Genomic DNA, 27,737 nt, shown 5'->3' with positions numbered 1-27,737 from the left:
CAGACATATTGACACTGTTGGATGACTTCCACCCTTTTCAAGGTAAGTTTTCACAAGATGTATCAGAAGAGGCAGTAGATATTGTCTTCTAGAAGTTAAACATCATTATAATAATTCTCTAACTTATGATGAAAAACAAACAGCTTCAGGAATCAGGACTCAAGTCTGTCATCAGCACTTTCACTTCTAGGAGGAAATGCACATGGATGGCCAGACTGTAAACAGAGAATCTCTTGGTGAAGAAGAAATCAGAACAAGGGGAATGTTAAACAATCCCAGTGGCCAATGACATTAGTCTAGACGAACTCAACCACCCATGCCCTCCACTCGGCAAGAGGCCATAGAGACAGTTATCTGTGTCTGCTCCTCTCTCGAGCAGACAGCCTTGGAGAACGCCATCAACTTTTATTCTCCTTGACTCTTCTTTATGTAGGCTCTGGGCAGACGTAGTTCAGTACAAGCCCTCTTACCTAACCAAACTGAGAAATGCTGTTGGGAAAATATGTTTTTAAAAGTTCATTGAAAAAAAATGAGAAAATCATTAAAAAGAATGCATGTAGCATTTATTCTAAAACATTTAAAAGTGCCTTTGTGTGCCAATTTTTTGATATAGGACAAATACCTTTTCTTTAAAGCTGACCTCCTTTCCTTTGTGTAAAGCCTACTCATAAGGCAACATCTATAAATTCTAGTTTAAGTTTCTTTAAAGTAGAGCAACGACATAAAGACAGCTACAAAGTAATTTGAGATTTTTACAATTTTCATCACAGTTTTCCCTTTATGTGTTATTCAATAGCAACTTTATATTTTTAAATTGGAGGATAGTTGCTTTACAATATCGTATTGGTTTCTGCCATACATCAACATGTCCATCAACAGATGAATGGATACAGAAATTGTGATACATATATACATTGGAATATTACTCAGCTATAGAAAGAATGCATTTGAATCAGTCCTAAAGAGCTGGATGAACCTAGAGCCTATTATACAGAGTGAAGTCGTCAGAAAGAGAAAGACAAATATTGTATATTAACACATATACATGGAGTCTAGAAAGATGGTACTGATGAACCTATTTGCAGGGCAGCAATGGAGACAGAACTTTATTTTAATAAAAACTTTTGTTAAGTTCTTCCATAGCACCCAAATTAATTTTCATAAAAACAATAACCTATTATTTTTTGTACTCATTATTTCATGGGTTAACATATATTTTAATTGAACTGCATAATTACAAAATAGCACAACTGGCACAAACAGGTTTGTAAACAAGCTCAACTAACTGACTCTAGAAAAGCCTATAATATAACCAGTAGGCATACAAGAGACCAGACCACCAGCCAGAAATCTTTATTGAGATCAGTACATCTCACAGGGAAAACAGTACATATTAAAGGGGGTCAGTTAAAAAACATATTTTATAAACAACTTTTTCATATTATGTCATGTAACTTGGTTGAATTTAAGCTCTTCTAAATAGTCATAATCCTCTCTTGCCTGCCTCAGATAACACCCATATTCTCTTAGCATTCAATGAATGATTATAAGTCAGGGAGATGTGGTGTATATATACAATGGAATAGTATTTAGCCATAAAAAAGAATGAAATATCGCCATTTGCAGCAACATGGATGAACCTAGAGATTATCCTATCAAATGAAGTAAGTCAGACAGAGAAGAAATATTATATGACATCTCTTATATGTGGAATCTATAAAAGTGATACAAATGAACTTATCTATGAAATAGAAACAGACCCACAGACATGGAAAACAAACTTCTGGTCATCAAAGGGGAAAAGCGGGGAGGAGGGATAAATAAAGATGGGATGAACAGATGGCACTTCTTATATATACATACGGGCTTTCCAGGTGCACCGTGGTGAAGAATCCACCTGCCAATGCAGGAGTTGCAAGAGATGCTGGTTCGATCCCTGAGTTAGGAAAATCCCCTGGAGAAGGAAATGGCAAACCACTCCAGTATTCTTGCCTGGAAAATTCCATAGACAGAGACAGTCCTTAGGGTCACAGAGTCAGACATGACAGAGCACATACACACACACATGCACACATGCGTGTGTGTGTGCGTATGTGTGTGTGTGTATGTATATATCTGAATCACTTTGCTGTCCACCAGAAATTAATACATTATAAATCAACTACACTTCAAAAAAAAAGTCAGGGAGATTTCCTTCTAGTTTATCACAACTCACTTTGTAGCTCCAGGTTTGGAATTTGCTTTGCTAAAGTCACTCTGTGCTGCTTCCAGGATCTGTTATAAGGATCAAATGAAACTGTACCTGTGAAAACACTTGGTAAGCTCGAAAGCCCTAATCTACTGGCTCAGTCATTCATTCTGGGTGTATTCATCACACCATCCTACTAGATCGTGGGTTCCTTGAGGACAGGAGTAAAACCACAACTGCACCGCATACAAAGCCTGCACAATGCGAAGCACACAGTGAGAACCATTGTGGGGACTGATTCGTTTGTACATATGCAGATCTTCTTGCTGTTTTTATCTGCCAGGTACAAGCACACACTGGACACAACATCCCACCGATCTGCCTGTCCCATAGGTCCTGGAACACGGGTGGCGATTGAGAACATAACAAATATTACCGCATCTTCCTGGAGGAATCCACTGATGGCAGCTCCTGGAAGTGATCCGGGATGACAGTGGAGATTGACAAGTGAGTTTCCCTCACAGGTGGTTTTGTCTGGAAGGAGTGGAAGTTTCACATAAAACCATGGCTCAGTTTTCTGGCCATTTTTTTCTTTCTTCTCTTCCTAGTCTATAAAAATTCTCCTTTTGAAATCATTAAACATTTTTTTCTTTACAGGAAAAATTCCTGTTTTTTGAGGAAAGATACAACCTGCCATGACTAATTTTTCCGCTGGTCACTGGTAATACCTGGTGACCAGTACTGGTGAAACAGCACTGGTAATGCTGTTTTCTCTTTTCTTTTTTTATTGATTGCTTGCTTGCTTGCAAAGGGGAGGGTGAAGATAGAGAGGTATAAAGATATGTAGGTTATAGATTAAAAAGTATCTGAGTTCTTGACAATTTCAAACATACATACGAAATAGAGAGAACAGTATAATGCAACTATACAAATCCATAAGCAACTTTAACAATTAATGACTTATAGCCAGTTTTGTTTCATTTATTTTACCACCTTTGTGCTCAATCACTTCAGTTATGTCAGATTCTTTGCGACCCCACGGACTGTAGCCCTCCAGGCTCCTCTGTCCATGGAATTCTCCAGGCCAGAATACTGGAGTGGGTTGCCGTCCCCTCCTCCAGGGGATCTTCCCGATCCAAGATTCAAACTCACGTCTCCTGCATCTCTTGCATTACAGGTGGATTCTTTACCACTGAGCCACTGGCAAAGTCCCATTTTACCACCTGTTACCCCGCATGTTATTTTGAAATAAATCCTAGATATCAACTCATCTGTAAATATTTCAGCATGTATCTGGATATATACTCTTTTTTTTTAAACCTGAATAATTTCATCAGACTTCAAACAATAAAAATTCCTTAATATCATAAAATATCCAGCATTCAAATTTCCAGTTGTCCCATAAATGTCATAAATAATTTAATTATCTCTTTTTCCTTCTCTCCTTTTTCCTTTTTATTTTTACTAGCAAATAAAATATACAGAGTGCTTCCTAGACTCTTGATACTATTCTAAGCACTTTACATGTTTATTTTCTACAATGATCTTAGGCAAAATTGCTTAGCTTCGACAAGCGCCTGTATTCTCATTTACAAAATGATATTAATACCTCTTATACAGGGAGATGATGAAATCTGAGAGATAATGGAGCTTAATTTATCTCTTTTTCTTTTTTCCAGTTTGTTTGAAAATCATATCCAAAGAAGGCCCAGGCAAATGACTGGTGTCTTTTGCGGGGGCTAGAGGAGCATGGGAATGTTGCACCAGGTTTTAATTGTGACATGAGAACTCTCCGTTGTGGCATGTGGGATCTAGTTCCCTGATCAGGGATCGAACCTGGGACCCCTGCATTGGGAGCGTGGAGTCTTGGCCACTGGACTACCAGGGAAGTCCTGATTGGTGTCTTTTAAATCTCTTGAATTTGAGAATCCAGCTCCATGTAGTACGTGCCCTTTCTCTCTGTCTCTCTTTCCCTCTCTTTCTCTCCTTGTTGAAATCATTCATTGAAAAAACAGGTTGCTTGTCCTGTTGAGTTTTCTACCATATTAATCTGCGTGGGCTGCCATAACAAAGTATTCCAGACTGGATGGCTTACACAACAGATTTATTCTTCCATGGTCCTGGGGACCAGAAGTCTCAGATCATGTTGCCAGCAGGGTTGGCTTCTGGTGAGAACTCTTCCAGACTTGTGGACAGCTACCTTGTTGTGGGTCATCAGATGGCCTTTCCTCTGTGTGTGCACGCCAAAAGGAAGGGGGAGACCACTGGTGTCTTTTCCTCTTATAAGGATACGAGTCCTATTGGATTAGGGCCCCACTCTTATGATCTCATTTAGCCTCATGGTCCTGCCTTCAAATGCAGCCACACTGGGGTTTAGGGCTTCAATATATGATAACAGGGGGAGAAGGGAAGGAGGGGACTCAATTCAGTCCACTACACACACGGTCTGGATTTCGTTCATTGCATCCCCATGATGTCATTTAACATATTCTGTCCTCTGTATTTTTGGTAGCTTTGTAACTAGGTCTAGATGCTTGATCAGATGAAGATATCATTTTTGATAAAAGATAATTTCATAATAGAACTTTGTATCTCCATCTATAATATTACTTTATATACACGAATCTCACATTTATTGGAAGTCTTATAGTTTAGTTATCCAAACACAGAACTCAATTCCTCAAAGTAGCCAAAACACAGAGTATATTTTCTTGTATAACCCTGTCACATTTTTCAACAGTAAAATCACAAAATATGATACCGAGAGCTCGAGTTTAATGAGCATCATGCACCAGACATTTTGTTCTTCAGAACAAGCCTGTCACGCAGGACTGTTGTTTCCTAATTTTGTCAATGGAGAAAATAAGATGTTCGGAAATCTTATTAAACTGACATTTAAAAACATCTCAAATATTTCGTCAAATGCTAAGTGAAGTCAATTCTCTTTGGGAAGAGCTTTCGATGGGAATTAGGTGGGGCATCAAATCAGGAGACAATCTCCCTAGGAGAGAGAGAGAGCAGGTCATCAATAAATATTCACCCAACTTAGTGACATGAAGTTTCACCACAGCAGTTTGATTCCTGGTGAGACTGAAATACAAAATACGTGCGGAGAGATACATTCCCCAAACCCTTTTATATGTTGAGTTCCTACTGCCTGCCTATGCCTCCTTTTACTTTTAAGTATTTCCACCAATTTTTGGTAAAAATCCTTATTTGATTGGACACTAGCCCTTCATGGTTATTTAGTTTTAAATGGTGATTACTGTATATGGGATTCTAAAATCCACTTTGTGGATTAACTCCACTAATTCTCACAACAACCCTCACAGGTGGGTACCATTATCCTCCCCATTTTGTAGATGAGGAAAATGGGGTCAGAGAAGAGGACGAACTTGCCCAAGGTCAGCCAGCCAGAGAGTGCCGGCGTCTAGATTTGGATTCAAGCCGTCTGGCCCCCGAGTCTGCTCTCACAACCTCAGGGGCTTCACGAGCCGTTCGCATGCAGGGGCCTGGGGTGCGGAGCCCACAGCCCACTGCTCTCAGGAGGCCCTGCAGCCACGAGGCCACGTCCGGCGTCCACGGCCCCCTCAGTCTGGAACTTCTCAGGCTCCGTCAGCCAGCGTGGTTCCCGGCCGGCTCCACACCAGAGCCACGCACATTCTGGAAAGCCAGCTCACACACCCAGACGACTGGCATCTCAGACATCCCGGGACCCTGCCATTGGCCAGTCTTCCGTATTCCTCATAGCAGGGAAGCCTCTTTGGAAAAAGCCCTTTGGGTCAGGAAACTCAGCCAAGGACAGGAACGCAGGATCGGGTGGACTGGAAGGCGGGGAGGGCGGGGGCGGGAGAACCAGCTGGAGATGCGCGCGGTGCTTCCGCGTCCGGCCCTGCTCTCCTGCACACGCTCACCGCCTCCTCCGCCCGCTCTGCGCTCAGGAGGCTGATCCCAGGCCACCGCATCAGCCGGCTCGCCGGCCAGCGGGCTTCTGGGCAGACCCAGCCATGAGAGGCGCTGACGGGAAACCGCAGGGCGGGAGGAGAGCGGGAACAGCGGCTCTTCCCCTCTCCCTTCCTCGCTGCTCCTTCACACCACAGTCCCTCCACGCCTGCCGCTCACAGCCTCTGCTCAGCCTCCCTTCCCCTGCCCCTTCCGAGCCTGGAAGGGTGGGGACAGCTTCCTGCTGGTCTCCGGGTGCCTTAAGCCCTCACCTGTTCCCTCGACCCGATTCATCCATCCCTCGACAAGCAATTCCTTCATTAAAGTCTTTTCGTTGTACCTTCTGGTGCACGTGGGCTGAGCAAGGGGGAGTCAAAAGACCTAGCGAGGGGCCGACTGGGGTGGGTTGCTTTGGCAGCTGGCCCTGAATCGAAGTGTCAGCCTCAGATACCCTCCAGACGTGGAGCTGGCTGGGCGCCACAGATGATTTTAAGAGGCTTTATTTACCATCTACCCATTTGGGTAGCCTGGCAAATCCCTCCTCCTGTTTGAGAGTAATGTTTCCAAGCCTCTAAAGGTCTTCCCTGTGGCTGGCCAGGCTGCGGTTGACTCTAGGACAGGGATGGAGAGTGCCTCACACATGCATTTTGCTTCTGCTATGGCCCCAAACATTGCCCCGGTGCCTCAGTCTGACCCTGGTTCTTCCTCTTGCTAGCCATGTAACCTTGAGTTAATAGGTAATACCTTGAGGCCTCAGTTGTTCTCATCTGTAAAATGGGGGAAATACTGGAGTTAGAGCAAGAACTAAGTGACCTACTACATATAAGGCTTAGATCAGTGCCTGACAGCAGCAAATACTCAAAACATGTTAGTATCTCTACCGTTATGTAGCCACAGGACCTTAATGGCTTACTTCACCTTTCTGGGCCTCCATTCATTTCTCCATAGACTGGGAAAACAATAGTGACATCCTGGGTCAGTGATCTCCTGTGTGGAGATAAGGAAGAAAACGTCAATGAAAGCATTCTAAAAACTGTAGCGCATCGTACGAATGCAAGGTCTTTTAAAAAATACATAATGATAATTATCACAACTTAAAAACTAGCAGAAGGCCCTAAGTAAAGTTTCAAAAAGCTTTTGTACCAATATCCACAATAATACAGAGGAGGAAATTTAATAATAAGGCCCATTAGGTCTTAGATAAAGAAGAAACCATTTTTTCAAAAAAGATCAAGAGAACTTCTGAGAAGTGGATTCTGTTTCCTTCTGAGGCTAGCAACTTGAAAGTTGCTCCTGAAAAGTAATTTCTACCATATTATCTTATCCAAATTAACTGACCATTAAACCAGCCATGAGCAGTGACTAAAGGACACTGGATCAGATGCACTGAAATGAGTGAGTCACCTCTGAGAACTGTCAGGAACCCCCCTCCAAGCATCCAGAGTAGGTCACTCCCCTCTTCGGGTCAGCACACCTGCCTGCCCACTCCTGCCCACACCCAGGAGGGCAGACAGCCACAGTCCAGAGTCCATGGCCATGACTCTGTTTGGAAGACCAGCCTCTCAAACTAGAATGCTTTTGTTTTCCTGCCATTCATTCCTTCCCTTCCCTTCTTAATAATAAAGGCATAGATTTTGTGGTGATGGTGTTAACCTCATGAAACTCAAAGGATGGGTGGTGGGCCAGCAGGATCAGCGTTACCTGGAGCTGGTTAGAAACGCAGAACCTTGGGTCCACCCCAGACGCACTGAACCAGAGTCTGTATTTTAGCACAATCCCAGGTGATTCCTATTTTTGTTGAAATTTGAGAAGCACTGTTTTCATCTTTCTGAACCTCACATTGGCTTGGCCTAAAAGTTCGTCTGGGTTTTCCCAATAACGTCTTATGGAAAAATCCAAATGAACTTTTTGGCCAACCCATGCCTGTCCTGCAAGGTTATTGTGAGGATTAAGCGTATTCAAAGTGCTTGGTGAGTAGTAGGTGCTAAATATGTTATCGTCATCTTCCTTCACCCAGCGCCTGGCCCTGCCATGCCCCTGTGCCGACTCCCTCTCCTTGGCCCAGGCTTCTGAACACTGACCTTAACTTGCTTCCTCAGACACTGGCACTTGGCTGATGCCCCACACGGACCTCAGCTCTTTCCTCGGAGTCCCTGGCAGGCTCACTGGGGACTACTGCTATACTTCTCAGCTCTCCCCGCTGACCCAGACTCTCCGAAAGTCCCACCTCTCTTGGCCTGTCCTTGCTTGAGGACACCAAATACCCTACAGCAGCACTTATTTTTAGTCGCGTTGCCATTGCTCAAAATGGCCTTGGAACTGCTCCTTGGTATTTGCCTTCACAGGCGCACACGGTGCTGGGCCCAGCATAAGCACTTAACTAAATCTGCCTTAGGAGAGTGAAGGAAGAACAGGGCTTTGCTTCACACTAAGCCACAGTATCAGGGTTTATATCTTTAGGTGGGTTTGGTCTCTTTGCTTTTCCTTTTTCTCACTTTTCTTAATCATCCAAAAGTGTGATGCAGAATGCTGAGATTGCATGTTGACCCAGAAAGAAAGGGCCAGTGAGAATGCCTGAACTATTAGGATTCTAGACCCCAAGCCTCTTTGCATGGGAGCCCCTGTGGCTTCTCAGGGTCCAGCCCTGCTCACTGTGATTCCACATTGATGCTTGAGGCCAAAATACCAGATGGTATTTGGTATTGGCTCTGGTCCTGGCCTGGTTTTCTCTACTTAGGTCTTCATAGGCTAATGTCCTGTCCAACCATCTCCACTAGGCAGTACTTCCTGCCTGCTGCAAGTCCTGTGGATAAAAGCATCTGCCTATGACCTTCTCTGGATACCCTCTTTGGACAATTGCTGTTGGATGAGCTGTCCCACCCAGACAATTTTGAGATGCATCACCCCCCATTCTCACCCCAAGCAGCCAATGACTGATGGATGCGGGGCCATAAACCCTGGTCCCCTAGTTTCAAGGCAGAACAACTCTGTAGTGCAACTTACATTTTAGAGTGCCCGTGGATCAGGCCAATGCGTGATCATGTCCCACTTCCCTTACTCCCTTACAGGCTTCTTTCCAGGGAATCCCTCAATAAACTATATGCATCTAAAACTGTTTCAGGTTCTGCTTCCAGGAAACTTGACCTAAGACAATGTTCTTGGGAAGCCCAGTATATAAAACAAATAAAAAACTGTTTCATTTGTACCCGGATGGAGGGCAAGGAATGGTTACTGGCTGGTTCTCCTGAATTTATGGTGACCAGTGATGAAACTCTCCAGAGAACAGTCTAGAAATCATACAACAAATTGAAAGTGAAAGTCGCTCAGTCATGTCCGACTCTTTGTGATCCCATGGACTATACCATCCATGGAATTCTCCAGGTCAGAATACTGGAGTGGGTAGCCTTTCCCTTCTCCAGGGGATCTTCCCAACCCAGGAATCGAACCGGGGTCTCCTGTATTGCTGGCAGATTCTTTATCAACTGACCTATCGGGGAAGCCCACAACAAATTGAGGAGAGAACATAAGATTACTGGTCCAGATACACTCCTCAGGGAAGATTTATGTCATATTTTAGATTCCACATACAAGTGATATCATATGCTATGACTTACCTCATTCAGTATGATAATCTCTAGGCTCATACACGTTCTCTCAAATGGCATTACCTCATTTTTTTTTTATGGCCGAGTAATATATACATATATACACCACATCTTATTTATTCATTCATCTGTCAATGGCCATTTAAGTTGCTTCCATGTCATGGCTATTGTAAATGGTGCCCCTATTGGCAGATTGGGCTGCATGAAACTTTTTAAATTATGGTTTTCTCAAAATATATGCCCAGAAATGAGACTGGTGGATCATATGGCAACTTCACTTTTAGTTTTTTGAGGAACCTTCAAACTGTTTTCCATAATGGCTGCACCAATTTACATTCCCATCAACAGTGTAGGAAGGTTCCATTTTCTCTATACTCTCACCAGCATCTGTTATTTGTAGACTTCTTAATAATGGCCATACTGACCAGTGTGAGGTAGGAGCTCATTGTAGTTTTGAGTTGCGTTTCTCTCATAATTAGCAATGTTGAACATCTTTTCATGTGCCTATTGGCCATCTGTATGCCTTCTTTGGAGAAATATCTATTTAGGTATTCTGACCATTTTTTGATTGGCTTGTGTGTTTTTTTGTTATTGGTTGTATGAGCTGTTTGAATATTTTATAAATTCAGCCCTTGTCAGTTGCATCATTTGCAAATATTTTCCCCCACTCTGTAAGCTGTCCTTTTTCTTTGTTATGGATTCCTTTGCTATAGAAAAGCTTATAAGTGTGATTAGGTCCTGTTTGTTTATTTTTGCTTTTATTTCTATTGCTTTGGGAGACTGGCCGAAGAAAGCATTGTTGTTGCTATTCAGTTGCTAAGTCACGTCTGACTCTGCAGCTCCATGGACTGAAGCAAGGCAGGCTTCTCTGCCCTTCACTATCTCCCTGAGCTTGTTCAAACTCATGCCCATTGAGTCAGTGATGTCATCCAACCATCTCATCCTCTGTCGTCCCCTTCTCCTCTTGCCCTCAGTCTTTCCTAGCATCAGGGTCTTTTCCAATGAATTAGTTCTTCTCATCAGGTGGCCAAAGTATTGCCATCAGTGCTGCTTCAGCATCAGTCCTTCCAATGAATGTTCAGGGTTGATCTCCTTTAGGATCAACTGGTATGATCTTCTTGCTGTCCAAGAAACTCTCAAGAGTCTTCTCCAACACAACAGTTTGAAAGCATCAATTCTTTGGCACTCAGACTTCATTATGGTCCAACTCTAACATCCATACATGACTACTGGAAAAACCATAGCTTTGACTATACTGGCCTTTGTTGGCAAAGTGATGTCTCTGCTTTTTAATATGCTGTCCAGGTTTGTCATAGCTTTTCTTCCAAGGAGCAAGCATCTTTTAATTTTGTGGCTACAGTCAGCATCCCCATTGATTTTGGAGACCAAGAATATGAAATCTGACATTTCCACTTTTTCCTCATCTGTTTGCCATGGAGTGATAGGACGTGCGGCCATGATCTTCATTTTTTGAATGTTGATTTTAAGCCAGCTTTTTCACTCTCCTCTTTCACCTTCATCAAGAGGCTCTTTAGTTCCTCTTCACTTTCTGCCATTAAAGTGGTATCATCTGTATATCTGAGGTTGTTGATATTTCTCCTGGCTATTTGATTCCAGCTTGTGAGCCACCCAACCCAGCATTTCATATGAAGTACTCTGCATATGAGACATTACTTTGCCAACAAAGGTGTGTCTAGTCAAGGCGATGGTTTTTCCAGTAGTCATGTGTGGATGTGAGAGTTGGACTATAAAGCAAGCTGAGGAGGAGGAGCCAAGATGGCAGAGGAATAGGACGGGGAGACCACTTTCTCCCCTACAAGTTCATCAAAAGAACAATTGAACGCTGAGCAAATTTCACAAAACAACTTCTGATCGCTAGCAGAGGACATCAGGCGCCCAGAAAAGCAAGCTGAGCACCAAAGAATTGATGCTTTTGAACTGTGGCGTTGGAGAAGACTCTTGAGAGTCCCTTGGACTGCAAGGAGATCCAAACAGTCCACCCAAAAGGAGATCAGCCCTGAGTATTCATTGGAAGGACTGATGTTGATGCTGAAACTCCAATACTTTGGCCACCTGATGCAAAGAGCTGACTCATTTACAAAGACCCTAACACTGGGAAAGATTGACGGCGGGAGGAAAAGGAGATGACAGAGGATGAGATGGTTGGATGGCATCACCGACTCGATGGACATGAGTCTGAGTAAGCTCCTGGAATTGGTGATGGACAGGGAGGCCTGGAGTGCTGCAGCCCATAGGGTTGCAAAGAGTCGGACACGACTGAGCGACTGGACTGAACTGAACTCTGCATATAAGTTAAGTAAGCAGGGTGACAATATACAGCCTTGATGTACTCCCTTCCCAATTTTGAATCAGTCTGTTGTTCCATGTCTGGCTCTAACTGTGGCTTCTTGTCCTGCATACAGGTTTCTCAGGGGGCGGGTAATGTGGCCTGGTATTCTCATCTCTTTAAGAACAATCTACAGTTTATTGTCAACTCCTGGGTGGTGGATCAGCTCCAGGGCGGCCAGCAGCAGCAGTGAGGCCAGGGTGCCCTCCACTCTTGGGCACCTCCAATATTGGCTCCAGCCTTCCTTGGACCTCCTTCCCAGCCAGTCAGGCCAGGCCTTTGCCTCGACCCCCAGCCACAGGTCGACCAACATCCAATGGCCAGTGAAGGTTTACATGCTCAAAGAGGATCAGCAGTGGGACAACCAGGGCACCAGGCATGTCATCCAGCTACAGTGAGTGGCTGAAGGGCATGTCCCTGCTAGTTAAGGCCTGACAAAACATGGCCCACTGGAGAAAGAATGGCAAATCACTTCAGTATTCTTGCTTTGAAAGCCCCATGAACAGTATGAAAGGCAAAAAATATGACACTGAAAGATGAACCCCCCTAGGTAGGAAGGTGTCCAATATACAACGGGGGAAGAGTGGAGAAATAGCTACAGAAAGAAAGAAGAGGATGAGCCAGAGTGGAAATGATGCCCAGTTTTGGTTGTACCTAGCATTGAAAGTAAAGTTCAACGGAGAAGGAAATGGCAACCCACTCCAGTATTCTTGCCTGGAGAATCCCATGAACGGTGGAGCCTGGTAGACTACAGTCCGCAGGTTCACAAAGAGTCGGACGTGACTGAGCGAAGAAAAACAAAGAAAGTAAAGTTCAAGGTTATAAAGAACAATATTGAATAGGAGCCTGGAATGCAAGGTCCCTGAATCGAGGTAAATTGGATGCAGTCAAACATGAAATGGCAAGAGTGAACATCAACATTTTAGGAGTCAGTGAACTAAAATGGACAGGAATGGGTGAATTTAATTCAAATGACCATTATATCTACTACTGTGGGCAAGAATCCCTTAGAAGGAATGGAGTAGCCTTCACATTCAACAAAAGAAAACATTGGTATGATCTGTATCAGAGAATGTTTTGCCTATGTCCTCTTCTAGGAGTTTTATGTTCTCATGTCTTATATTTAAGTCTTTAAGCTGTTTTGAGTTTCTTTTTGAGTATGGTGTGAGGTTGTATTCTAACTTCATTGGTTTACATGTTGCTGTTCAACTTTCCCAACACCACTTGCTGAAGAGATTGTCTTTTCTCCATTGTATACTCTTGTCTCCTTTGTTGAAGATTAATTGTTCATAGTTGTGTGGGTTTATTTCTGGGCTCACTGTTTTGTTCCATTGATCTATATGTCTGTGTTTGTGCCAAGACCATACTGTTTTGATTACTGTAGCTTTGCAGTATTGTCTAAAGTCTGAGAGGGTTATGCCTTCTGCTTTGTTCTTTTTCCAAAGGATTGCTTTGGCAGTTCTGGTTTTTTAAAAATTGTTTTATAATATATAAACTTTAGGATTATCTATCCTAATTCTATGAAAAATGTCATGGGTAATTTGATAGGGATCACATTAAATCTGTTGACTGCTTTGGGTAGTATGGTCATTTTAATGATATTAATTATTGCAATCCAAGAGCATAGGATATCTTTCCATTTTTTTGAATCATCTTCAGTTTGCTTTAGTAATGTTTTGTAGTTCTCAGCATATAAGTCTTTCACCTCCTTGGTGAGGTTTATTCCTAAGTATTTTATTTATTTATTTATTTATTTATTTATTGCTGCTATTTTAAAAGGAATTGTTTGTTTACATTTTCTTTCTGATATTTCATTGTTAGTGTAAAGAAATGCAACTCATTTCTGTATGTTAATCCTATATCCTGCTACCTAGATGAATTTGCTTACCAGTTCTAGAAGTTTTTATGTGGCATCTTTAAAGTTTTATATTTACAGCATAATGCCATCTGCATCTAATGACAATTTTACCTCTTTTCTTCCAATTTGGATACCTTTTATTTCCTTTTCTTGTGTGGTGGCTGCAGCTAGGTCTTCCAATACTATGTTGAATAGAAGTGGTGAAAGTGAGTATCCTTAGATTGTTCCAGATTTTAGCATGAAGGCTTTCAGTTTTTCACCATTGAATATTATATTGGCTGTGGGTTTGTCCCATATTATGCTGAGATATGGCCCCTCTATACCCACTTTGGTAAGAGACTTTTATCATGAAAGGATGCTGAACTTTACCAGATGCTTTCTCTGCATCTATTGAGATGATCTTGTGGTTTTTGTCTTTTCTTAATAAGGTGTATCATATTGATTAATTTACATATGTTGAACCATCCTTATGACCCTGGAATGAATCCTACTTGATTGTGGTGTGTGATCCTTTTTATATGTTGTTGGATTCAGTTTGCTAATACTTTGTTGAGAACTTTCAGATCTAAATTCATCAAAGACATTGGCCTGTAATTTCCTTTTTGGTAGTGTCTTTGTCTGGTTTTAGTATCAGAGTGATGGTGGCTTCATAGTGTGACTTAAAAAAAAAAACATAAGATACAAGTTTTAGGGAATTTGACCGTCATTGCTAAAAATTCAATCAGTTCAGTCACTCAGTTGTGTCTGACTCTTTGCGACCCCATGGACAGCAGCATGCCCACTTCCCTCTCCCTCACTATCTCCTGGAGCTTGCTCAAACTCATGTCTATTGAGTTGGTGATGCCATCCAACCACCTCATCCTCTGTTGTTCCCTTCTTCTCCTGCCTTCAATCTTTCCCATCATCAGGGTCTTTTCCAACGAGCTGGCTCTTCTCATCAGGCCAAAAGTGTTGGAGCTTCAGCTTCAGCATAAGTCCTTCCAATGAATAATCAGCATTTATTTCCTCTAGGATTGACTGGTTTGATCTCCTTGGGGGACTGTCAAGAGTCTCCTCCAACAACACAGTTTGAAAGCATCAATTCTTCAGTGCTCAGCCTTCTTTATGGTCCAATTCTCACATCCATTCATGACTACTAGAAAAGCCATAGCTTTCACTATACGGACCTTTGTTGGCAAAGTAAAGTCTCTGCTTTTTAATACACAAACCTTTTTAAAGCTTTGTAATAGCTTCTTGTTTGTCTAGGTTTGCCTTAGCTTTTCTTCCAGGGAGCAAGTGTCTTTTAATTTCATGGCTGCAGTCATCATCTGCTGTGATTTTGGAGCCCCCCAAAATAAAATCTTTCACTGTTGCCATTGTTTCCCCATCTATTTGTCATGAAATGATGGGACTGGATGCCATGATCTTAGTTTTTTGAATGTTGAGTTTTAAACCAACTTTTTCACTCTCTCTTTCACTTTCATCAAGAGGCTCTTTAGTTGTTCTTTGCTTTCTGCCATAAGGGTAGTGTCATCTGTGCACCTGAGGTTATTGGTATTTCTCCTAGCAATCTTGATTCCAGCTTGTGTTTCATCCAGCATTTCACATGATGTACTCACATAAGTTAAATAAGCAGGGTGACAATACATAGCCTTGACGTACTCCTTTCCCAATTTTGAACCAGTCTGTTATTCCATGTCTGGTTCTAACTGTTGCTTGTTGACCTGAATATAGGTTTCTCAGGAGGCAGATAAGGTGGTCTGGTATTCCCATCTTTTTAAGAATGTTCCAATTTGTTGTGATCCACACAGTCTAAGGCTTCAGCATAGTCAATGAAGCAGAAGTAGATGTTTTTCTAAATCCAATAAAAGTTTGCTAAAATTTTATTGGATTTAGAGCTCACATTTTATGTAAAGCTTGGAGACCTTGATGCTTAATAGCTCCAATTTATTATTTCTCTAAGGTTTCAAAGTGTCATTAAACTTTATTTCACCAATGGAAATAGTTAATAGTAAACATTAGGGTGTGAAGCAAAAATATGCTGTTCATCCAGCGTTATCAGAAGAAAAATCCATAAGTATTTATCAGAGAAACAAAAAGAATTTGAGAGCTGAAGAGCTTTCCAGAAATTAGCTAATCAGAGTTGGCAAATATTTAGCACAGATGCTTCCGCTTCCTCAATCCGTACCCATAGCAGACATCGTCAATCAATCACTACATTCTTCTACTGTGTCTGAATAGAGCTTTAGAGTTCTTCTCAATTCTCAGAAACAACTCTTGATTTAGATAGTAGATTCTTCAGTTATAGGTAATGGAAACCAACTTGAGCCAACCTGGAGCCAAATAGGGAGAAATTTCGTACAAACATACAAAGATACCTCCCCAAACTCAAATGCAAGAATGCAGCTGGACCTGAGCAACCAGGAACTTGAAAGTTCTTGATCTCTGGGTTTTTGCATGCTTCCCTATTTTCTGTCTGCAGTCAGGCTTTCTCTGCATTTCTAGCTGCTTGAGATCATGTGGTCACTCAGACTCAACGTACTCATATTTAGAGATTATATCTGAATCTTAGCACCAAATTCCCAAGAGAGAGGGTCTGAGTAACGGTGCTTGGGTCAGGTGACGCTGCTGGCCCGGTCAGCCATATTCTAAAAGAAGTGACAGCTTTCAAAGCGTCTATGTTATGCCCAGTCTTGTGGACCAGGGAGCAGTTCTCAGAGAGAGCCAGGATGGCTCACAGCCTCAGCAGATAGCCTGGGACATTTTCCATTAATCATTATCCATCAACAGGCAGGGGCACAAGATATGGAACATATTTTACTTTCAGGATCTAAAGCAGGGCAGACCAATAGAATTTTCAATGACAATGGAAATGGTCTATGTCTGCACTCTCCAATATGATGGCCACCCAACTCATGTAATAGGAAAGAAAACTAAAGAGGAGTCCCAGCTTTTATTTCCAGTTGTGCTATTAACTAGCTATGTGGTCTGGGAGCTCGGTTTTCATACCTTTAAACTAGAAAGTCCCTTAGACTGCAAGGAGATCACATCAGTCCATCCTAAAGGAGATCCATTCTGAATATTCATTGGAAGGACTGGTGCTGAAGCTGAAACTCCAATACTTTGACCATCTCATGCTAAGAGCTGACTCATTTGAAAAGACCCTGATGCTGGGAAAGATTGAAGGCAAGAGGAAAAGGGGGCAACAGAGGATGAAATGGTTGGATGGTATCACTGACTTGATGGACATGAGTTTGAGTAAATTCTGGGAATTGGTGATGGACAGGGAGGCCTGGCATGTTGCAGTCCATTGGGTTTCAAAGAGTCAGACACGACTGAGCGACTGAACTGAACTGAACTGAACTGAAACTGGAAAGGCCTAGATTTACACTGTCTAGTATGTACACTTTTAATGTGTCTGGGGTACTCAATCTTTTTTTTTAACGTTTTATTTATTTGGTTGCACTGGGTCTTAGTTGTAACCTGTGGAATCTTTAGTTGTGGCATGTGGGATCTTTCGGTTTCCGCATGCAAACTCTTAATTGTGGCATACAAACTCTTAGTTGTGGCATGTGGGATCTAGTTTCTTGACTAGGGATCGAACCTGGGCCCCCTGCATTGGGAGCACAGAGTCTTCACCACTGGACCACCAGGGAAGTCCCAAGGGGAACTGAATTTTCATCTTATTTATTTTTAATTAATTTAAATTTAAATAATTGTATGTAGCACTATACTAGACAGTGTAAATCTAGGCCTTTCCAGTTTAAAGATATGAAAACAAGGCTCCCAGACCACATAGCTAGTTAATAACACAACTGGAAATAAAAGCTGGGACTCTTCTTTTTAATTTTCTATCCTATTAGTTGGAATTGGGAAACCTAGATTAGTGGTCTTACCAGATAATGCAAATTTGTCATTTTAAATGTCTAGACCTAACCATTCTTTGATGTAAGGCTTTCTGAAATGGATTAAGCATTTTCATGCCTTGGGAGGAAAAAAAGCCATGTGGCCATAATTGTAGACTTTTCTGAATGACACAAAACTGTAATTGTGAAGCGCATGTGTCAGTCTGGTAATATAATGGGGCCCTGAGAACAGGGCTCAGTGAGGCTGCCAGGGCTGGCATCTTCCCCACAAGGCACATCTCTGCCGCCGGGAGTGAGTGGCAGCTTCTTCCCTCCTTGTCACATCCTGATGTGACAGCTTCTGACAGCATCCCACCTCCCTTCACTAACTCAGCAATGAACCAAGTGTAGGCACTTAATCCATCAGTAGGCTTAATTTCACCCACAATTCTAAACCATGAGGCCTGGGGGAGCTTCACAACTGAGTCAGGTACACAGAGTTTTGTACAAAATTTTCCAAAACACACATTTTTTTTTTCCCCTTAAAGGTCTATGACAATACAAGTCTCATAAAAGCTGATTGTGGGATAAATGGTATGATGCTTTATTTTACTTTAATTGTGCAACAATAACGTCAGTGCTGTCATGGCTAGGGTCCTGAGGCAGAATAAGACTGTGCACAAAATAGTTTGAGAAATGAGGCTGAAGTTGGGTATGGATTATTTTAGATCCCTTTCCTGAGCTGTTTCCATTGTGTATGCGTAAGTAATGGGACAGGAACAGCTTTATGAGTCTTTTGAAGATGTTCAGAAAACCAAAGTAAATGTTAAGAATGCTAAAAGAAATAACAGGACAGTCATCTCAGTGTTCTGTATTTATACAAAGACCAGATTTGCAGTCATTGTATCTATTCAAAACATACCTGAGTGTTTGGAAGCCAGAAAGGGCTCAAAACAAGGAGAATAACTGTCATAAAGCCCATGTACTAGAGTCCCTGGCCGGCACCCAGGGGAAACGAGTCACTCAGATGGCCTTCAGCCTGGGTTCCATGCTCCACTCCTGGGCCCCAGCATGAGACCACGTGAAAAGGGTGATTGTAAGGAAATCTGGGTTCTGCTTCCCAGATCTCCAAAAGCCAGTGAATGACTATGCACTCTGTTCATCTCCTCTCGGGAGAAGATAATCCCTTTGAGAAAAAGTCCCCTTACACAATTAAAAGTTCAGGTTTCTTGGCATCAAATGAGGGTAGCTTTCAGTTGTCTGGAAAAATTGTTCATACAGGCACCAGCAGCAGATAGGCATTCTGGATTTTTCCTTGGCCTTCTGGAACAGGGTGAGGTTTTGCTCATGAGAGGCACTCGTTTTGCCTATGCACTGCTTTAGAAATAACTTCACCAACATGTTCATCATTCCATTATTATTTATAGACAAGTTTTGATTATCCACCAGGCAGGTTCCTGGCACGGTTTTCAGCCCTCTGTTTGTCGTTCTCACCTCCCACTGACACACGCTTGCTGCAGCTTGTAGCAACTTAGAATTTCCCCTGAGTCACGGCTCAGCCGTCCCCCACTCCGAAGAGGGCTACAAACCAAAACAGGCTACAAACCAAAACAACCCTGATCTACCTTTCCCCAGCCTTCCCCAAGAGAGTTAGGAGGTCCCCAGGGAGACCTGTAGGGGGTGGGGGGGGAGCTGTGATCAGGGACTGTAGTCGCCAGTTAGCAGGAAGAGCCCCAAGTGCACACATGCCAGTGACCTGGAGGCTGGAGAGTGGGGCACTGACTTGGGCATCGTTTCGTTGTTTCAAGTATTCCGTGCTCCTGAGACATGGGACACTCCCTCCCCGCCTCAGATTCTAGAGGTGTACAAATTGCTAATTCCCATCTGTAAGTCCTTCCTTCCTGTCTGCACCATGAGCCTCCAGGGAAAGCAGCACTGCAAGCAATTCACAGTAAAGGACCTCTTAAAGATATCTGACTGCAAGTGCAAAGGATAAAATATTGGAAGCTGAGCTAAACTTAGAAAGGTTTTGGCTGAGGGGGGTCTTCTGGGTCCCCCAGCCCCTGAGCCAGAGCGGCCTCCACGCCCTCCTGGAGCCACGGTTCTCACTGGCCGGGTCCGATGCCTCGGTCTCGGCTCTGGAGATTTCTGATTTCGACTGGTCTAAGGTTCGAGTGTGAGTACTGGGATCTCCAAACATTGCCAAGTGAGGCTCATGTGCAGCCTAGATGGAGAGTCTCTGGCTTAGAGCCTCCTCGCTTGGCTGGCTGTGTTTGCGAGTGAGGCTCTTCAATGGCACAGCTGCGGCTCCGCTGATTTAGCAGAAACACTTGGCTGGGAAGGGGAGGAGTGCACACACACAGAGGACAGTGCAGGAGCCACGGCGCGTCCTTAGGTCAACACTTCATCCGCTCATTCCCTCCACAAACATTTAGGAAGGCTGCCGCGTGTGTACGTGCTCAGTCTTGTCACCTCCCTGTGATCCCGCGGATGGTAGCCCACCAGGCTGCCCGGGCTGTGGAATTTTCCAGGCCAGGCAAGAATACTGGAGCAGGCTGCTACTAGGATGCAAAAATTCATGATGACTTCACTGACCTCCAGGCCAAACCAGCTCTCTGGAAGAAGCATTTGGACACAGTCTGCAGGCCCCCCAGGGCCCCCCACAGGAGTGCTTCCTCTTCCTTGTTCATGCCCAGTTAGTGACTCATAAGGCGCCTGTGCTTGCACACGGTCTGACAGCACATACATTATCCTGCTGCCTAGAGTCTCCGGTTGCTATAGAGTGCAGTTGCCTGAATTATGACAGTTATCTCTGCTAATAAAGTTCACTTTTTCACTGCAGAGTTATAAATACATATGCAGCTTGCATACCCAAGGAGGCCCGTGGGAGGAAACGCTGAGGCCCTTCTAGAACAGAAACCACTCCCTAGCACCTGCACATATATAACTTTCCTGATTCCTCTACCAAAAAGGTTCATTTTCCGGGCTTACTGATGGCAAGGATTTACTGTAAAGAGCCCTGGTAAGAAAATCAGCATCCTTGACACGTGCTTTTTTTTTCCCTCGGGCCCCGAGATAGACTCACAGCCATCCACTTTCCTTCTCCCAGGGGAAAACTGGTCCCACAGTCTCTGAGGAAACTGGGATGGCATTAACTGGGATATTAAAAAAAAAACAGCCAAATGTTGATCAGGAAAAGGCGCACAGGAAGGGGCATGGCCAATCTTGTAAATTTCAGCCACACAAATGAGTTCATTAAATCAAGGATGTGCTCAGGGTGCTGGAAGGCATATAAAGCAGCAGCAGACAAATAAATTTGGCTGGTGATCTGGAGAAGAAAAGCTAGTGGAGGAATTTTCTAAGAGGAGCTTTAACTTTTTACTGAATGCAGTAATACTATAAATTACCAATCAGCTGCCTATAATTTTACCATTTAGCACAGGATTGAGCGACTTGCAAGAGAGTGTACCATGTGGGTAATAACAGGTAAGGTGGTGAATGTTACAGAGCACATTTCTTTAAAATATATAGCTAGCTACTTTGGTAATAAATATGCTTATTTGCAAAGAAAATTACGATTATGGTGTGAACAGCATGTAGCAGGCCTGGCTGGTTGTCTCACCAACAGCTTTTTCCTCCCGGTTTCCTTTTTAGTCGAGCACTGGTTCGGGAGGGGGATGGGTGTCTAGCCTCCCCCATGTGACACAGTGGAGAGTGACTTTTCCCTACTCCCGGGATCAAAGGGAAATCCTGCCTTCCTAAGCCAATCTCAGGGACCATTCCCTTGTGCTGGTATTGGTGCAGGGATGGGTGTGCTGGGTGGTCTGCAGCCAGTAGCCATCACATTCCCTTCTAAGTCTAGGAAGCAAGCTTCCCTGGAGTCACTGTCTTTGTCTGTTCCAGAGGATTGCTCACAAGAGGAATTCTGGGCAAAAGGATGGTGTCAATCCTCTAGGGTTGGCTCCTTTTGCACGTGAGCAGGTGAGATATTGTCAGCAGCTTCCTGGCACAGCCTTGAGGAATCACACATTCAGGTGGTGCTTCAGGCTAAGATCACGCAGGCTCAAACTCCCTGATCATCAAGGATAGTTCCCAGCTCCCCCAGCAGTCACGTGCGCCCCTAACTCTGTATCAAGTCTTTTCTATCCAGAATGCAGAGAATGGCCTTCGTTGTCCACCTGAACCCTGACTGACACAGCAGCTGTGTGGTCCAGTTCTGCCCAATAGGCTGGACGGCTTCTCCTCACTCCTGAGAAGGAGATGCTGGAAGAGACATCCTCTCTCTGCCTCTGTGATGATGTGGCACTTGGATGTGGTGCCTGGGACAGCTGTCCTGACTTGCCGCCAGCCTGAAACAGAGCCAGTGTGCAAGTAGGAGGCAGAAATGCCCAGCAAGAGGAGCTGGAGCCCTGAGAATTTTCAGCCAGTGGCCTTGTAATTAATTGGTGCAGACTCATTCCTCAGGAAGCAAATGTAAAAATGGCTTTACGTGGACCGCCATGTTTTCTGGGGATGAGACATTACACAGTGATTCACGCTTGCTCCCCATCTTTTCCTTTCCATATTCCCACCCTTTCGGCAAGGAATGTCCAGATCACCTGTGTCTCAGATGCATCACACACCTCTGAAATAGCTATGTGAGTTATAGGCTTGCACTGGCAGATGTGTCTACAATATTACTGCATCTTTATCTTTTTTCTAACCCCAATTAGACTTTAAAATACACTTACATTGCTAAAGCATTAGCAGCACGATTCTATGATTTTGAATTTCTTCTTGTTTTATCAACATACAGGCAGTCCTCACATTGCATGGTAGTTTAGGAGCATAAAAATGTCCATGTAAGCTGAAACAGAGCAAAGTAATCTTAATAATCAATAGGACAAAGGACAATTGTTTCATTAAATTTTTTTGCCAAAATATTAAAACATTTTACTTTCATTTGTAGATGGACAGGAATAGTTTAAAAACAGCAACACTGTAAATCAATGAAGTTAGAACACACCCTCACACCATTCACAAAAATAAACTCAAGACGGCTTAAAGACTTAAATATAAGACATGACAACATAAAACTTCTAGAAGAGAACATAGGCAAAACATTTTCCGACATAACTCATACCAATGTTTTCCTAGGTCAGTCTCCCAAGGCAATAGGGGAAAAAAAAAGCAAAAATAAATAAATGAGACCTAATTAAACTTAAAAGCTTTTGCATGGCAAAGGGAACCATAAACAAATTAAAGACAACTTATGGACTGGGAAAAAATACTGCAAATGATGCAACTGACAAGGGCTGAATTTATAAAATGTACAAACAGCTCATATAACCAACAACAAAAAAACAAACATCACCATCAAAAAATGGGCAGAATACCTAAATAGACGTTTCTTCAAAGAATACAGATGGCCAATAGGCTCATGAAAAGATGCTCAACGTTGGTAAATATTAGAGAAATGCATATCAAAGCTACAATGAAGTAGCACATCACCCCAGTCAGACATTAAAATGTCTACAAATAACAAGTGATGGGGAGGGTGTGGAGAAAAGGAAACCCTCTTACACTTTTGATGGGAGTGTAAATTGGTACAGCCATTATGCAAAACAGTATGGAGTTTCCTCAAAAAAACTAAAAATAGAGTTGCCATATGATCCAGCAATCCCCCATGGAGGGCAAGGTGGGGGGAAGGGAGGTGTGGACTGAGAGTGGGCTTATATCCAACAAAACTACAATTCAAAAATACACATGCTAAAATAATAAAAAGTTTTAAGAATAGGATAAAATAAAAACTTTTAATTTTGAAAATTAAAAAAAAAAATAAATAAGAAAATTCACATCACCTTTATGTTCACAGCAGCACTATTTACAACAGCCAAGACATCTCCTAAATGTCCATTTAGGTACAACACCTAAATATGTCCATCAACAAATGAGTAGACACAATAGAATATTACTCAGCCACAAAGAAGAATGAAATAATGCCATTTGCAGCTGCATGGATGGACCTGGAGATGATCATGCTCAGTAAAGTAAGTCAGAAAGAGAAAGACAAACACCATATGATATCACTCACATGGAGAATCTAAAATATAAAACAAATGAATATATCTTACAAAACAGATATGACTCACAGATATAGAGGGGAGGAGGGGTGGGGGAGGGATGGATTGGGAGTTTGGGATTAGCAGATGCAACTTTATTGAGCTGGTCAAAATGTTCATCTTATGTAAAATCTTAGGGGAAAAACTCGAATGAACACTTAGGCCAACCCAATATTTTACACAGAATGGACGAATAACAAGGTCCTACTGTACAATGCAAGGAACATTCAATATACTGTAATAAACCATGACAGAAAAGAATATAAGAAAGAGTGTATATAAAACTGAATCACTTGGCTGTACAGCAGAAATTGACACAACATTGTAAACCAATTATACTTCAATAAAATAAAATTTTTTAAAAATGGCAAAACTAATATTTAATGGATTATTATTTAAAACAGAAACACTGATAAAAGATTTTATCTCTTGGTAAAAACTGTATCAAATAGTTTGAATAGTGCTCCCCTTTAGGGCATCTTTTCTGTGCCTTAGCAAATATCATACCCTTTCTAACTTTAGATCAGCTTTCAATATTTTATCCTTTGCACTTTCAGTCGAATATCCTTGAGAGTTCCTTTAACATGATATTTTTACAGTGTACTTCTTTTGGGACACCACCTTTTGGCCACACTCTTTATTTACATTTATAAATTTGCTTTCTAGCTGTGTACACTCCCTTCCTTTCTTTCTATCGGCTGCACCACATGTGGGATCTTCCTATACTTTCTTGAATAGCAGCAATGTCAACATTCTGAATATAGAAATATATTAGATATATTTCAGATATATGAGATAATACATTAGATAATATCAGAATAATCCTGATACAGTAACAACTGTTACTATCATTGTTGTAAATTCCATTCCAAAACTACCTGCTGCTGCTGCTAAGTCGCTTCAGTCGTGTCTGACTCTGTGCGACCCCATAGACGGCAGCCCACCAGGCTCCGCCGTCCCTGGGATTCTCCAGGCAAGTACAGTGGAGTGGGTTGCCATTTCCTTCTCCAAAGCATGAAAGTGAAAAGTGAAAGTGAAGCTGCTCAGTTGTGGCCGACTCTTCCCAACCCCATGGACTGCAGCCCACCAGGCTCCTCCATCCACGGGATTTTCCAGGCAAGTGGGGTGCCATTGCCTTCTCCACCAAAACTACCTGGTGGGTTCTAAACCAGTCACAGCAGGACTTCCCTGGTGGTCAGTGGTTAAGACTGAGCTTCCAATGCAGGGGGCGTGGGTTTGATCCCTGGTCAGGGAACTAAGATCCCAAATGCTGCAGCCAAAAAGTAAAAAACAGTAGCTTCATGGAGCACAGTGTTGAAGAGGACTTCGAGGCTATTGTCTAGTGCTGCAGTTGATGGGCAAGGTCTGTCAGACTTCAGGGAAAAGAGAGAAGAGAGGATACATGCTCTGTACTGGCCAATCCTGGTCTAGAACCTGGCTCTTAGTTGCCAGCACATCAAAAGATATTTGATCTCTCAGGGGTGGACTTGTGCCAACCAACCAAATTTAGAAGACATTGATTTATTGACTTTAACTAGAAATACAAGTGTGCACCAGTTATGAAGTGGGACTCTGTATGGCATAAATAAGAAATTTAGTCTTTGGAGTCAGCTTGACCTAACTTTGTACCATGGCTGCACCTCTCACCAGCTGCATAGCTCCTCAGACCACTCAGTTGATACGGACATTGACCCTGTGTTTGAGATTGGAAGGGAAAAAAATGTCCTGATTAATGACCGATGTCTGAAGCAGTCAGGGGGGAGGAGTAGGGGTGGCTATTTTGGTATATATTGCTGTATGTTCTAGTTTTTACAGATCGATGCACTATCTTCCAATGAGAAGTCCATTTTCTAGAATTTAAAAACTGCTTTTGAGTATGGATATAAAAGATGTTTGCTGCAGGATTTTTATGGCTGGTATCATCAAGCTATCTTCATGTTACCAACACAAATGACACATGAATAAGAAATGATCATTTGTGGTTCTGGACAGCCACTCTCCTGCCCAGAGCAGGAGAAAAAAATAGTCAAATTTTGTATCCTGTCTACCCTCCATTTCATATACACCTTACATATCACCTGTGCTAAGAGGAATATTATGCAAGCCATAAAGGAGAGCTACACAGACTATTTAACATTTTCTAGTAGCCATGTGAAAAAAGTAAAACGTTTCTACATGTTTTCACAATAAGATTTATCATACAGCTTTATTATTCATTATACCTACAAACTCTCCCTCTCAGAGAATAATCTTCTAATCTAGCATTGGGCCTCAGGACTGTTATCTCAGAGGAGGAGACTGGCAGTCTGGTCCCCTGGAGTCCCTGACCTCCCAATGTGCAGCTGCTCCTGGGGGGCTGACAGCGGCTGCCCAGCCCGGCACTCAGGGCTCTCTCTGTGGAACACTGGGGGCTCCACAAGCACTGCTCGGGCAGGCTCTCAGCCACGCTAAATTATTTTCCTATCTTGGATTCACTCAAAATTTCCCCTATAATCATGTATTTTAAAAACTTGGACAAAAGGACAGGTTTCTTTCTTCTTCTTCAACCTGCATTTATGGAAGTGAATCTATGGTTCTCAGACTCAGTAGGTCTGGGATAGGGCTCAAAGTTTGCATGGCTCAAAGTTCCCAAGGGATGGCAATGCTGCTGGTCCAGGGACCACACTTTGAGGATGACTGGTTCATACTGGGTTGACCAAAAAGTTCATTTGGATCCTGGACAGATCTTTTGGCCAGCCAATGTCATTTATTTAATTGGAGGAAGGAGATGAGGACACTTTGGTATTTGAAAGTAAAAGAATTTTGTAAAGTGGAAAGTTTCAGGTTACATCTTGCCTCCAAAAGAAGCTAATTCCAATTCTTAGTTATTCTTCTCCAGTGAAGTGAAGTGAAAGTCACTCAGTCGTGTCCAACTCTTTGCGACCCCATGGACTATACAGTCCATGGAATTCTCCAGGTCAGAATACTGGAGTGGGTAGCCTTTCCCCTCTCCAGGGGATCTTCCCAACCCAGGGGTCGAACCCAGGTCTCCCTCATTGCAGGCGGATTCTTTACCAGCTGAGCCACCAGGGGAGCCCATTCTTTTCCAGAACCATGCCCCAGACGCTGCCTCTTTTGAACTTTTCCCCCCACTCCTACGAGAGCACCCAGGGTCTTCCTCTGTGCTTGCCCAGACCTCCGTCACAGCCTGCTTCTGTCCCAGGTGCAGTAAGCACTGGGCACATATGCTGACAGCCTTTTGGGTGGCAGCATCCTGCCCCCAGCACCAGAGCCTCTCACACAGTCCTCGGCCAAGGAGCACCGGATGAACGAGTGAATGAAAGACACGTGTCTGGAAGAGAAGAAGGGGGCTATTTACATGTTAAACCTTCTCCTAAGTGTAAGAGATAACATGACACAGGAAATTCTTTTTTAATTAAATTAAAAATTGTTTACTGTAGTTGATGTAAAATGTCATGCTAGTTTCAGGTACTGCAAAGTTATTCATATATGTGAATATGTACACATCATTTTTTCAGATTCTTTTCCCTTATAGGTTATTACAAAACATTGACTATAGTTCCCTGTCCTAATATAGTAGGTCCCTGTTGCACAGGAAATTCTTAAAGAAAACAAACACACCTGGACCGCCTGAGAATTCATTGTAACTTTAAAATTACTGACATGGTGTCAATCACTTACAGTTCTAAATACGCATCACGGTTCACAGACATCATTTCCATTTGATGTAGGTGCTGTGACTTGGGGATGATGGGTGTAAGCTGTGCTATTATGAAGAGAATGGATTCAGCACCCTTAAAACACCGGGGCTCAGGGCCCTTCTTTTTCTTAACTTTCCATTTTGGAAAATTTCAAATATACACAAAAGTAAA

At 42.8% G+C, this 27,737-nt stretch overlaps 1 long non-coding RNA gene across 1 annotated transcript; it reads right to left on the bottom strand.

Annotated features, from left to right (window-relative positions):
* Nucleotides 1-1,337: 1,337 nt before the first annotated feature.
* Nucleotides 1,338-27,737, bottom strand: LOC139034845 (uncharacterized). Its single transcript, XR_011487433.1, has 3 exons — nt 22,495-27,737; nt 7,049-7,117; nt 1,338-5,189 (listed from the first exon to the last, which is right to left on the bottom strand). It is a non-coding gene; the product is annotated as an uncharacterized lncRNA (long non-coding RNA).

This window comes from Odocoileus virginianus, chromosome 4 (genome assembly GCF_023699985.2).
Source record: "Odocoileus virginianus isolate 20LAN1187 ecotype Illinois chromosome 4, Ovbor_1.2, whole genome shotgun sequence".
NCBI classification, from domain to species: Eukaryota; Metazoa; Chordata; class Mammalia; order Artiodactyla; family Cervidae; genus Odocoileus; species Odocoileus virginianus.
Note: the sequence above shows the minus strand (reverse complement) of the source record. Positions and strands in the feature narration are given on the sequence as shown.